Source organism: Pimephales promelas, chromosome 2 (genome assembly GCF_988280905.1).
Source record: "Pimephales promelas chromosome 2, fPimPro1.hap1.1, whole genome shotgun sequence".
Taxonomy (NCBI): Eukaryota; Metazoa; Chordata; class Actinopteri; order Cypriniformes; family Leuciscidae; genus Pimephales; species Pimephales promelas.
In genome coordinates, this window is record NC_142770.1 from 50,808,323 (window position 1) to 50,818,322 (window position 10,000).

Here is a 10,000-nt window from a genome sequence, read left to right on the forward strand (position 1 = left end):
CCGGTCAAAGTTGAAACTTTAAAGGGCCATATCTCCGGAACCAAGCCGAGTTGGGGCCCCATACACCCGGCGTGGGGGGCCCTCCTAGAGGCCCCCAATACCCCCGAGTGTGGAGCCCCAACTCGGCTTACTTTTCGAGTTACAGCCGGTCAAAGTTGAAACTTTAAAGGGCCATATCTCCGGAACCAAGCCGAGTTGGGGCCCCATACACCCGGCGTGGGGGGCCCTCCTAGAGGCCCCCAATACCCCCGAGTGTGGAGCCCCAACTCGGCTTACTTTTCGAGTTACAGCCGGTCAAAGTTGAAACTTTAAAGGGCCATATCTCCGGAACCAAGCCGAGTTGGGGCCCCATACACCCGGCGTGGGGGGCCCTCCTAGAGGCCCCCAATACCCCCGAGTGTGGAGCCCCAACTCGGCTCACTTTTCGAGTTACAGCCGGTCAAAGTTGAAACTTTAAAGGGCCATATCTCCGGAACCAAGCCGAGTTGGGGCCCCATACACCCGGCGTGGGGGGCCCTCCTAGAGGCCCCCAATACCCCCGAGTGTGGAGCCCCAACTCGGCTCACTTTTCGAGTTACAGCCGGTCAAAGTTGAAACTTTAAAGGGCCATATCTCCGGAACCAAGCCGAGTTGGGGCCCCATACACCCGGCGTGTGGGGCCCTCCCAGAGGCCCCCAATAGCCCCGAGTGTGGAGCCCCAACTCGGCTTACTTTTGAGTTACACCCGGTCAAAGCTGGACAGGAAGTGGCCGTATCTCGGGACCGGAAGGTCCCCGTGGCTCGGGACGGCGGGAGGAGCAAGGTCCCCGAGAGCGGGCCCCGCACCCGCCGCCGCGAGCCGCTGGGACCTCCCGGTCCCGAGATGGGCCCCGTTACGCGCGGGCGACTTTCGGAGAAAACGGCCCGTATCTCGGAGAGGGGAGGTCCCAGCGGCTCGCCCTTTCGGGTGTCGGGGGCTCCCCACGGGCCCTCTCGGAACCCGCCTCCCCCGGGCCCCTGGGACCTTTCCTTCCCGGGCGCCCCCCCGACACGTCGGGCCCCTTTTCTCCGGGACCCGGGGGCCCCGGAGCTCGGGGGCGGGCTCTTTGCGAGGGGCCCGCCGGGACGCCACACTTGACCCGAGTCCGGTGTCTCTGGGCCCCCGGGTCCCCGAGCTACGTGCGTTCGAATTCGGGGCCCTTTTCCGGGCCCGAAAATCCCTCAAAGTCCGAAAACGTGCAGCGGGCGGGGACTTCCGGGGCCCCGGAGGCTCTGACGGCACACCCAGGGAGGTGCACCGTCCTCGGGCACGGCCAGGTGGCCCCCCCCCCGGGGTCCTGGAAGTCCCCCCGCCCCCCGGAGACACCCACACCCACCCACCGGACGGGAAGATTCCGTTTTTCGCCGATATCTCGAAGACGGCCGGGCGAAAAAATTTCAAACTCGGGTCTTCCGTAGGCCTCGAGGGGCCCTATCCAAAGAGGCCACCCGCGTCCCCGGGGGCCTCGGGGTCAGGGAGTTAGGCCCGGTCAAAGGCGCGGCGTTTTTTGGCTTATATCTCGCGAACCCCTGGGCCAATCTTCCCCAAACTCGAATCGACCGTAGTGCCGGACGGGGCCTTTCGAAAGAGCCCACCCACGAGGTCCAACTCGCCCGGGTCCCCGAGTTATAGCCGTTCAAAGTCGGGGGTCCCGGCGAACGGCGATCCGGTAGGGGGCGTCCCCGGGGCCCGCCGCCGCCCTGGTTCGAGCGAGGGCCCCCGTGGGACCTCGCCACCCAAATTTGAGCTCTCTGGGCCTTCGCGTCGCGGAGATACGGGCGATTTTCTCCCGGGATCGTGACGTCATCGGCGGGCGCCATTTCAGAGCGCGGCCGAGGGTTTTCGGCCGATATCTCCGCGAATACTCGACCAAAAACGACGAAACGCATATGGACGCGTTCAGCTCGGCGAGACGGTTCGAATGAGCCCGGCCTCGGCCGGGCACGTCGAGTTTTCGGCGAGATATTTGCGTTTTTCCGCTTCCGGGGCGCTTTGGGGGCCCGTATCTCGGGCCCCCGGGGGCCCACGGGGCTGGGGGCGGTCTCATTCGAAAGGTCTCGTCCCGTTCTCCAGCCCATAAAAATTTGGCGTCGATCGGAGCCGCCTTCGGCGAGCTACGGTCGTTTGAAGCCCCGTGCAGTGGGGTTACCGTCCTTCAAACAGCCGCCGCTCGCAGGGGGAGTCCCGGGGAGGCATGGTTGCCTGTATGACTTGGGCTTAGAGCACCCAGCCCCGCGCTCCTGGAGGAACCTCCGGTGCACAGGGTCTGCTGCAACCAGCCACGTGGGTTTTGAGGGGTAGGGGAGCGTGCGCTCTCCTCCCCGGGCGGGCGGCCGGGCCCTGGGGGCTCGCGCCTCCACGGAGGGACCTCGCTCCCGGGGCTTCGTCCCCGGGGCTCGGGGACTCCGTGGCGGCTCGGCCCCCGGGGTTCGACCCCGCTCGCTCGCTCCAAAACCCAAGTCCAAAACGTGGGGTTGCACGGGAGCTCCGGGCGCGACGGGTCTCCACGCACGGCCCCGGGGAGGGAGCTCCGACCCGGGCCGGAGGCAGATTCGCCCCCTGCCCCCCGGCTGTCCGCCCGGAGCCGAGACGGTCCTAAAACGGGCCTTGGGGGTGATGTAGAAGGGTAACGCTCACCCAACCAGGACTCACACAAACCGATCTGCATCCCAGGCAGGGTGCGGGTCTCCTGGGCACGAATAAAGCCCGATGCCCCGTGGGTGATGTTGGCCCTGGCCACTCAAGGCACTCACCCAAGCCAGAGAGGGTGCACTCTGGCTGGGGAAGCAGATTCAATCTCTGCTGTGGTGGAGCTCTGGAAAAACGCGAAACCTCCAGGAAAAGACGGCCCGATTTCTCTGAAAAGTGCATCCCAGGCAGGGTGCGGGTCTCCTGGGCACGAATAAAGCCCGATGCCCCGTGGGTGATTTTGGCCCTGGCCACTCAAGGCACTCACCCAAGCCAGAGAGGGTGCACTCTGGCTGGGGAAGCAGATTCAATCTCTGCTGTGGTGGAGCTCTGGAAAAACGCGAAACCTCCAGGAAAAGACGGCCCGATTTCTCTGAAAAGTGCATCCCAGGCAGGGTGCGGGTCTCATGGGCACGAATAAAGCCCGATGCCCGTGGGTGATGTTGGCCCTGGCCACTCAAGGCACTCACCCAAGCCAGAGAGGGTGCACTCTGGCTGGGGAAGCAGATTCAATCTCTGCTGTGGTGGAGCTCTGGAAAAACGCGAAACCTCCAGGAAAAGACGGCCCGATTTCTCTGAAAAGTGCATCCCAGGCAGGGTGCGGGTCTCCTGGGCACGAATAAAGCCCGATGCCCCGTGGGTGATGTTGGCCCTGGCCACTCAAGGCACTCACCCAAGCCAGAGAGGGTGCACTCTGGCTGGGGAAGCAGATTCAATCTCTGCTGTGGTGGAGCTCTGGAAAAACGCGAAACCTCCAGGAAAAGACGGCCCGGTTTCTCTGAAAAGTGCATCCCAGGCAGGGTGCGGGTCTCATGGGCACGAATAAAGCCCGATGCCCGTGGGTGATGTTGGCCCTGGCCACTCAAGGCACCACTCACCCAAGCCAGAGAGGGTGCACTCTGGCTGGGGAAGCAGATTCAATCTCTGCTGTGGTGGAGCTCTGAAAAACACGAAAACCTCCAGGGAAAAGACGGCCCGGTTTCTCTGAAAAGTGCATCCCAGGCAGGGTGCGGGTCTCCTGGGCAAGAACGAAGCCCAATGCCCACCTTGAAACGGAGCCTGGGCTCGACTCTGAAGCCCAGATCTCGAAAAACGACAAAGTACAAAAAGGTGCGGTGGCTCCAAACCTCCATGCCCTCAGACCTCCCTGGCCAGCCCAGGGAGGGTGGCCCGTCCTGGGCCAGACTCAGATTTCCCCCGCCACCCCTGGAGCTCCGCCTGGAGCGAAGACGGTCCTAAAACGGACCATGGGGCTCTTGTAGAGGATGAGGGAGGGAGAGAGGGGCCTTCAGAGAGCCCCTTGGCCGGCTTGACTCTGGAGTCGAATTTGGAAAAATAGACAAAGTCCATAAACGTGCTGTTGGTTCGGACCTCCAGGGCACTCAAGGCACTCACCCAAGCCAGAGAGGGTGCACTCTGGCTGGGGAAGAGGATTCAATCTCTGCTGTGGTGGAGCTCTGAAAAACACGAGAACCTCCAGGAAAAGGCGGCCCGGTTTCTCTGAAAAGTGCATCCCAGGCAGGGTGCGGGTCTCCTGGGCAAGAACGAAGCCCAATGCCCACCTTGAAACGGAGCCTGGGCTCGACTCTGAAGCCCAGATCTCGAAAAACGACAAAGTACAAAAAATGTGCGGTGGCTCCAAACCTCCATGCCCTCAGACCTCCCTGGCCAGCCCAGGGAGGGTGGCCCGTCCTGGGCCAGATTCAGATTCGCCCGCCACCCCTGGAGCTCCGCCTGGAGCGAAGACGGTCCTAAAACGGGCCTTCGGGGATGTATGAGAGAGGGGAAGCGTGGTGGTGGCAAACACAGAGGACCCCCTACCAGCGATCAGACCGTCGTGAGTCCCACTCAGAGTCACTCTGGGTGGGCATGTAAAAATCCAGATTACGCCGCGCTGGAGCTCTGGAAGTTACGAGACCTCCAGGAAAAGACAGGCTGGTTTTCTGAAAAGTGCACCCCAGGCAGGGTGCATCTTTTCCTGGGCACGAGCCCAGCGCACATGGTGTGGTGGTCCGGCTCTGGTGCCAAAGTTTGGGGGAAAAAATAGACAGAGTCCAATAACGTGGTGTGGTTCCAAAGCTCCATGCCCTCAGACCTCCCTGGCCAGCCCAGGGAGGGTGGCCCGTCCTGGGCCAGATTCAGATTCGCCCGCCACCCCTGGAGCTCCGCCTGGAGCGAAGACGGTCCTAAAACGGGCCTTCGGGGATGTATGAGAGAGGGGGAAGCGTGGTGGTGGCAAACACAGAGGACCCCTACCAGCGATCAGACCGTCGTGAGTCCCACTCAGACTCACTCTGGGTGGGCATATAAAATCCAGACTACGCCCCGTCGGAGCTCTGGAAGTACGAGACCTCCAGGAAAAGACAGGCTGGTTTTCTGAAAAGTGCACCCCAGGCAGGGTGCATCTTTCCTGGGCACGAGCCCGGCGCACGTGGCGGGGTCCGGCTCTGGTGCCAAAAAAATTGAGAAAAATCGACTAAGTCCAATGGCGTGACGTGGGTTCAAAGCCCCATGGTCTCAGACCTCCCTGGCCAGCCCAGGGAGGGTGGCCCGTCCTGGGCCAGAGTCAGATTCGCCCGACACCCCCTGGAGCTCGACCTGGAGGGAAGACGGTCCTAAAACGGGCCTTCGGGGCTGTATGGAAGAGGGCAAGTGTGGTGGTGCAAAACACAGAGCACCCCCTACCATTGATCAGACCGTCGTGAGTCCCACTCAGACTCGCTCTGGGTGGGCATATAAAATCCAGACTACGCCCCCCCGTCGGAGCTCTGGAAGTACGAGACCTCCAGGAAAAGACAGGCCGGTTTTATGTAAAGTGCACCCCAGGCAGGGTGCGTCTTTCCTGGGCACGAGCCCGGCGCGCGTGGCGGGGTCCGGCTCTGGTGCCAAAAAATTTGAGTAAAATCGACTAAGTCCAATGACGTGGTGTGGTTCTAAAGCTCCATGGTCTCAGACCTCCCTGGCCAGCCCAGGGAGGGTGGCCCCGTCCTGGGCCAGAGTCAGATTCGCCCGACACCCCCTGGAGCTCGACCTGGAGGGAAGACGGTCCTAAAACGGGCCTTCGGGGCTGTATGGAAGAGGGCAAGTGTGGTGGTGCAAAACACAGAGCACCCCCTACCATTGATCAGACCGTCGTGAGTCCCACTCAGACTCGCTCTGGGTGGGCATATAAAATCCAGACTGCGCCCCCGTCGGAGCTCTGGAAGTACGAGACCTCCAGGAAAAGACGGGCTGGTTTTATGGAAAAAGTGCACCCCAGGCATATGCTTGTCGAACGGTCGGTCTGGGTAAACGGCGAGTGTCCGTGCTGTTGCGTGCGAACGAGATTCCCAATGCTAACGAACCTCCCCCGGCTGGCGACCGGGGAGAGCGCCTCGTTTTCGGGCACGAGCGAATGCGTCTGCCTGGCGGAGCCCCCGTCGGTGCCGAGGTGGTCCTGAGACGGGCCTTCGGGGTTTTGTCGAGGAAGGGGACAAGCGCCCCAATCGGACAAGGCGACGGGCTAAAAAATGGTGCTCGGTATCGGTTTCTGACATCCAGGCGGGGATGCGTCATCTGGGGTCGGCAGGCAGGCAGGCAGGCGGTCACCAGGGCGCTCTGGAGGAAAAGGCCCCCCCTCCGGAAAAAAAGGACAGAGTCCGTAAACGTGAAGTCGAAAGAGTTCCCCAGGGCCGGCCCGTCTCCATGGCCGGTGACCTGGGTGGGTGCCTCGGACCCGGGGCGAGACGGTATCGGTGGGCGTGAACGGAGCACCCGTCGGTGCCGAGACGGTCCTAAAACGGGCCTTCGGGGTTTTGTCGAGGAAGGGGACGAGAGCCCCGCTCGGACAAGGTGACGGACCAAAAAAAAAAGCGTTGCTCGGTATCGGTTTCCGACATCCTGGGGAGGATGCGTCGTCTGGGGTCGGCAGGCAGGCGGTAACCAGGGCGCTCTGGAGGAAAAGGCCCCCCTCCGGAAAAAAGGGACAGAGTCCCTAAACGTGAAGTCGAAAGAGTTTACCAGGACGGCCCGCCTCCCGGGCCGGTCACCCGGGAGGGCGCTTCGTGCCCGGGGCGAGACGGTATCGGTGGGCGCGGCGGAGCTTCCGTCGGTGCCAAGACGGTCCTAAAACGGGCCTTCGGGGTTTTGTCGAGGAGGGGACAAACGCCCCGCTCGGACAAGGTAACGGATCTCCGTGTGACGGGCGCCTCCGGGTTGCCCACCCCCCGGGGCCCGAGAGGAGCGCACCCCCTCCTCCCGGGCCGTCGACGCGAGGGGTGTTTAGCCTGATCGATTGGAACTTCGGACGCGCCTGGGGACGGCCCCTGCCCGGTCGAGAGACCGCTATGGGCAGCTTGCTCCTCCCCGCTCTGCGCGTCGACTCTAGACGCGGCCTCCCTCCGGGGAAAGCAGGCCGCGTCGACCTCGGGAGACTCAGAAGACCCGTCTGAAACGAACGTCCGCCACGGCGGGCGGAGGACGCGGTCGCGTCGGTCGGATCGGACGGCGAGCGGATCGGGGGGCTCGACACATCCCCCCACCCTCCCAGTCTTCGAGCCGGCTCTTCGCACCCGCGCCTCCCCCGCCCGAAAGGCACCCTTTCCCGGTTACGGCCTCGACCCAGCGGCCACACCTTCTCCCCCCCAGAGAGAGAGGAGGGTTCCGCACGCGCCCCCTATGAGCGGCCGCGCCGTCCCCGAGCCCCCGGCCCGCCGACCCGGGCCGCACTCGGGGCGGAGCGAGACCCGTGTGTAGGAAGCCAGCGTGTTCGCGGTTCTCCTTCCCCCCCTACAGGGCGGTTTACCTGGTTGATCCTGCCAGTAGCATATGCTTGTCTCAAAGATTAAGCCATGCAGGTCTAAGTGCACACGGTCGGTACAGTGAAACTGCGAATGGCTCATTAAATCAGTTATGGTTCCTTTGATCGCTCCACCCGCTACTTGGATAACTGTGGCAATTCCAGAGCTAATACATGCAAACGAGCGCCGACCCGGCTCCCCTCGGGGGGTCGGGGACGCGTGCATTTATCAGATCCAAAACCCATCCGGGTGCGGCTCCGGCCGCCCCGGCCGCTTTGGTGACTCTAGATAACCTCGGGCCGATCGCGCGCCCTCCGCGGCGGCGACGACTCATTCGAATGTCTGCCCTATCAACTTTCGATGGTACATTCGGCGCCTACCATGGTGACCACGGGTAACGGGGAATCAGGGTTCGATTCCGGAGAGGGAGCCTGAGAAACGGCTACCACATCCAAGGAAGGCAGCAGGCGCGCAAATTACCCATTTCCGACACGGAGAGGTAGTGACGAAAAATAACAATACAGGTCTCTTTCGAGGCCCTGTAATTGGAATGAGCGTATCCTAAACCCATGGGCGAGGACCCATTGGAGGGCAAGTCTGGTGCCAGCAGCCGCGGTAATTCCAGCTCCAATAGCGTATACTAAAGTTGCTGCAGTTAAAAAGCTCGTAGTTGGATCTCGGGAGCGGGCCGGCGGTCCGCCGCGAGGCGAGCCACCGCCTGTCCCGGACCCCTGCCTCACGGCGCCCCCCGGATGCCCTTAACTGGGTGTCCGGTCCTCGGGGCCCGAAGCGTTTACTTTGAAAAAATTAGAGTGTTCAAAGCAGGCCGCCCGTCGCCGCTGAATACCGCAGCTAGGAATAATGGAATAGGACTCCGGTTCTATTTTGTGGGTTTCTGGAACCCGGGGCCATGATTGAGAGGGACGGCCGGGGGCATTCGTATTGCGCCGCTAGAGGTGAAATTCTTGGACCGGCGCAAGACGGACGAGAGCGAAAGCATTTGCCAAGAATGTTTTCATTAATCAAGAACGAAAGTCGGAGGTTCGAAGACGATCAGATACCGTCGTAGTTCCGACCGTAAACGATGCCGACCCGCGATCCGGCGGCGTTATTCCCATGACCCGCCGGGCAGCGTGCGGGAAACCACGAGTCTTTGGGTTCCGGGGGGAGTATGGTTGCAAAGCTGAAACTTAAAGGAATTGACGGAAGGGCACCACCAGGAGTGGAGCCTGCGGCTTAATTTGACTCAACACGGGAAAGCTCACCCGGCCCGGACACGGAAAGGATTGACAGATTGATAGCTCTTTCTCGATTCTGTGGGTGGTGGTGCATGGCCGTTCTTAGTTGGTGGAGCGATTTGTCTGGTTCATTCCGATAACGAACGAGACTCCGGCATGCTAACTAGTTACGCGGCCCCGAGCGGTCGGCGTCCAACTTCTTAGAGGGACAAGTGGCGTTCAGCCACGCGAGATGGAGCAATAACAGGTCTGTGATGCCCTTAGATGTCCGGGGCTGCACGCGCGCCACAATGGGCGGATCAGCGTGTGCCTACCCTGCGCCGAGAGGCGCGGGTAACCCGCTGAACCCCGCTCGTGATCGGGACTGGGGATTGAAACTGTTTCCCATCAACGAGGAATTCCCAGTAAGCGCGGGTCATAAGCTCGCGTTGATTAAGTCCCTGCCCTTTGTACACACCGCCCGTCGCTACTACCGATTGGGTGGTTTAGTGAGGTCCTTGGATCGGCCCCGCCGGAGCTCCTCGCTGGGTTCTGGCGGAGCGTCGAGAAGACGATCAAACTTGACCATCTAGAGATAGTAAAAGTCGTAACAAGGTTTCCGTAGGTGAACCTGCGGAAGGATCATTACAGGTCTCCGGGCCTCACAGAAGTCCCAGGAACGAAACAAACCAGACGCCTCGGGTCCGCCCCGGCGGGCCCGGAACCCCCTTCGGTGAAAAACGAGTGGCGAGAGTCGCAACCCCGACGGGTACCCGTTAGGTCTCCCCCCGGTGGGGGGGGCCGTGGGTTTAAAGACCTCCTCCCCATCCCTCGACCGGGGGGGAGGGGGCGCCCGTCCGGGTCTCGCCACCACTCATTTTTTTTTCCCCAATTCCCCGGTTTGTGTCGGTCGGCCTCGAAAAACCAAAAAAACCAAGAGTACAACTCTTAGCGGTGGATCACTCGGCTCGTGAGTCGATGAAGAACGCAGCCAGCTGCGAGAACTAATGTGAATTGCAGGACACATTGATCATCGACACTTCGAACGCACTTTGCGGCCCCGGGTTCCTCCCGGGGCTACGTCTGTCTGAGGGTCGCTTTGCTATCGATCGGAGCCTCCGGGCCCCGCGGCTGGAGCGTCGTAGGCCCTCGCCGCCTCCGTCCTCCTAAACGCAGACCGTCCCCTCGTCCCGTCTCCCCGCTCTCTCCTTTTCGGGGAGAGGCCTCCGTCTTCCCCTCGGGGGAGGGCGGCGCCTCGTCGCTCCGAGGACCCGGGTGTCCTCCTCCGCGGCTGCCGG

The 10,000-nt window shown here is 62.2% G+C and overlaps 2 non-coding genes across 2 annotated transcripts; both read left to right on the top strand.

Annotated features, from left to right (window-relative positions):
* Positions 1 to 7,487: 7,487 nt before the first annotated feature.
* Positions 7,488 to 9,350, top strand: LOC148997887 (18S ribosomal RNA). The gene has a single exon (XR_016149620.1). It is a non-coding gene; the product is annotated as an 18S ribosomal RNA (ribosomal RNA).
* A 295-nt stretch (positions 9,351 to 9,645) lies between these two features.
* LOC148997888 (5.8S ribosomal RNA) lies at positions 9,646 to 9,799 on the top strand. Its single transcript, XR_016147843.1, has one exon. It is a non-coding gene; the product is annotated as a 5.8S ribosomal RNA (ribosomal RNA).
* The last annotated feature ends 201 nt before the right edge of the window (positions 9,800 to 10,000 follow it).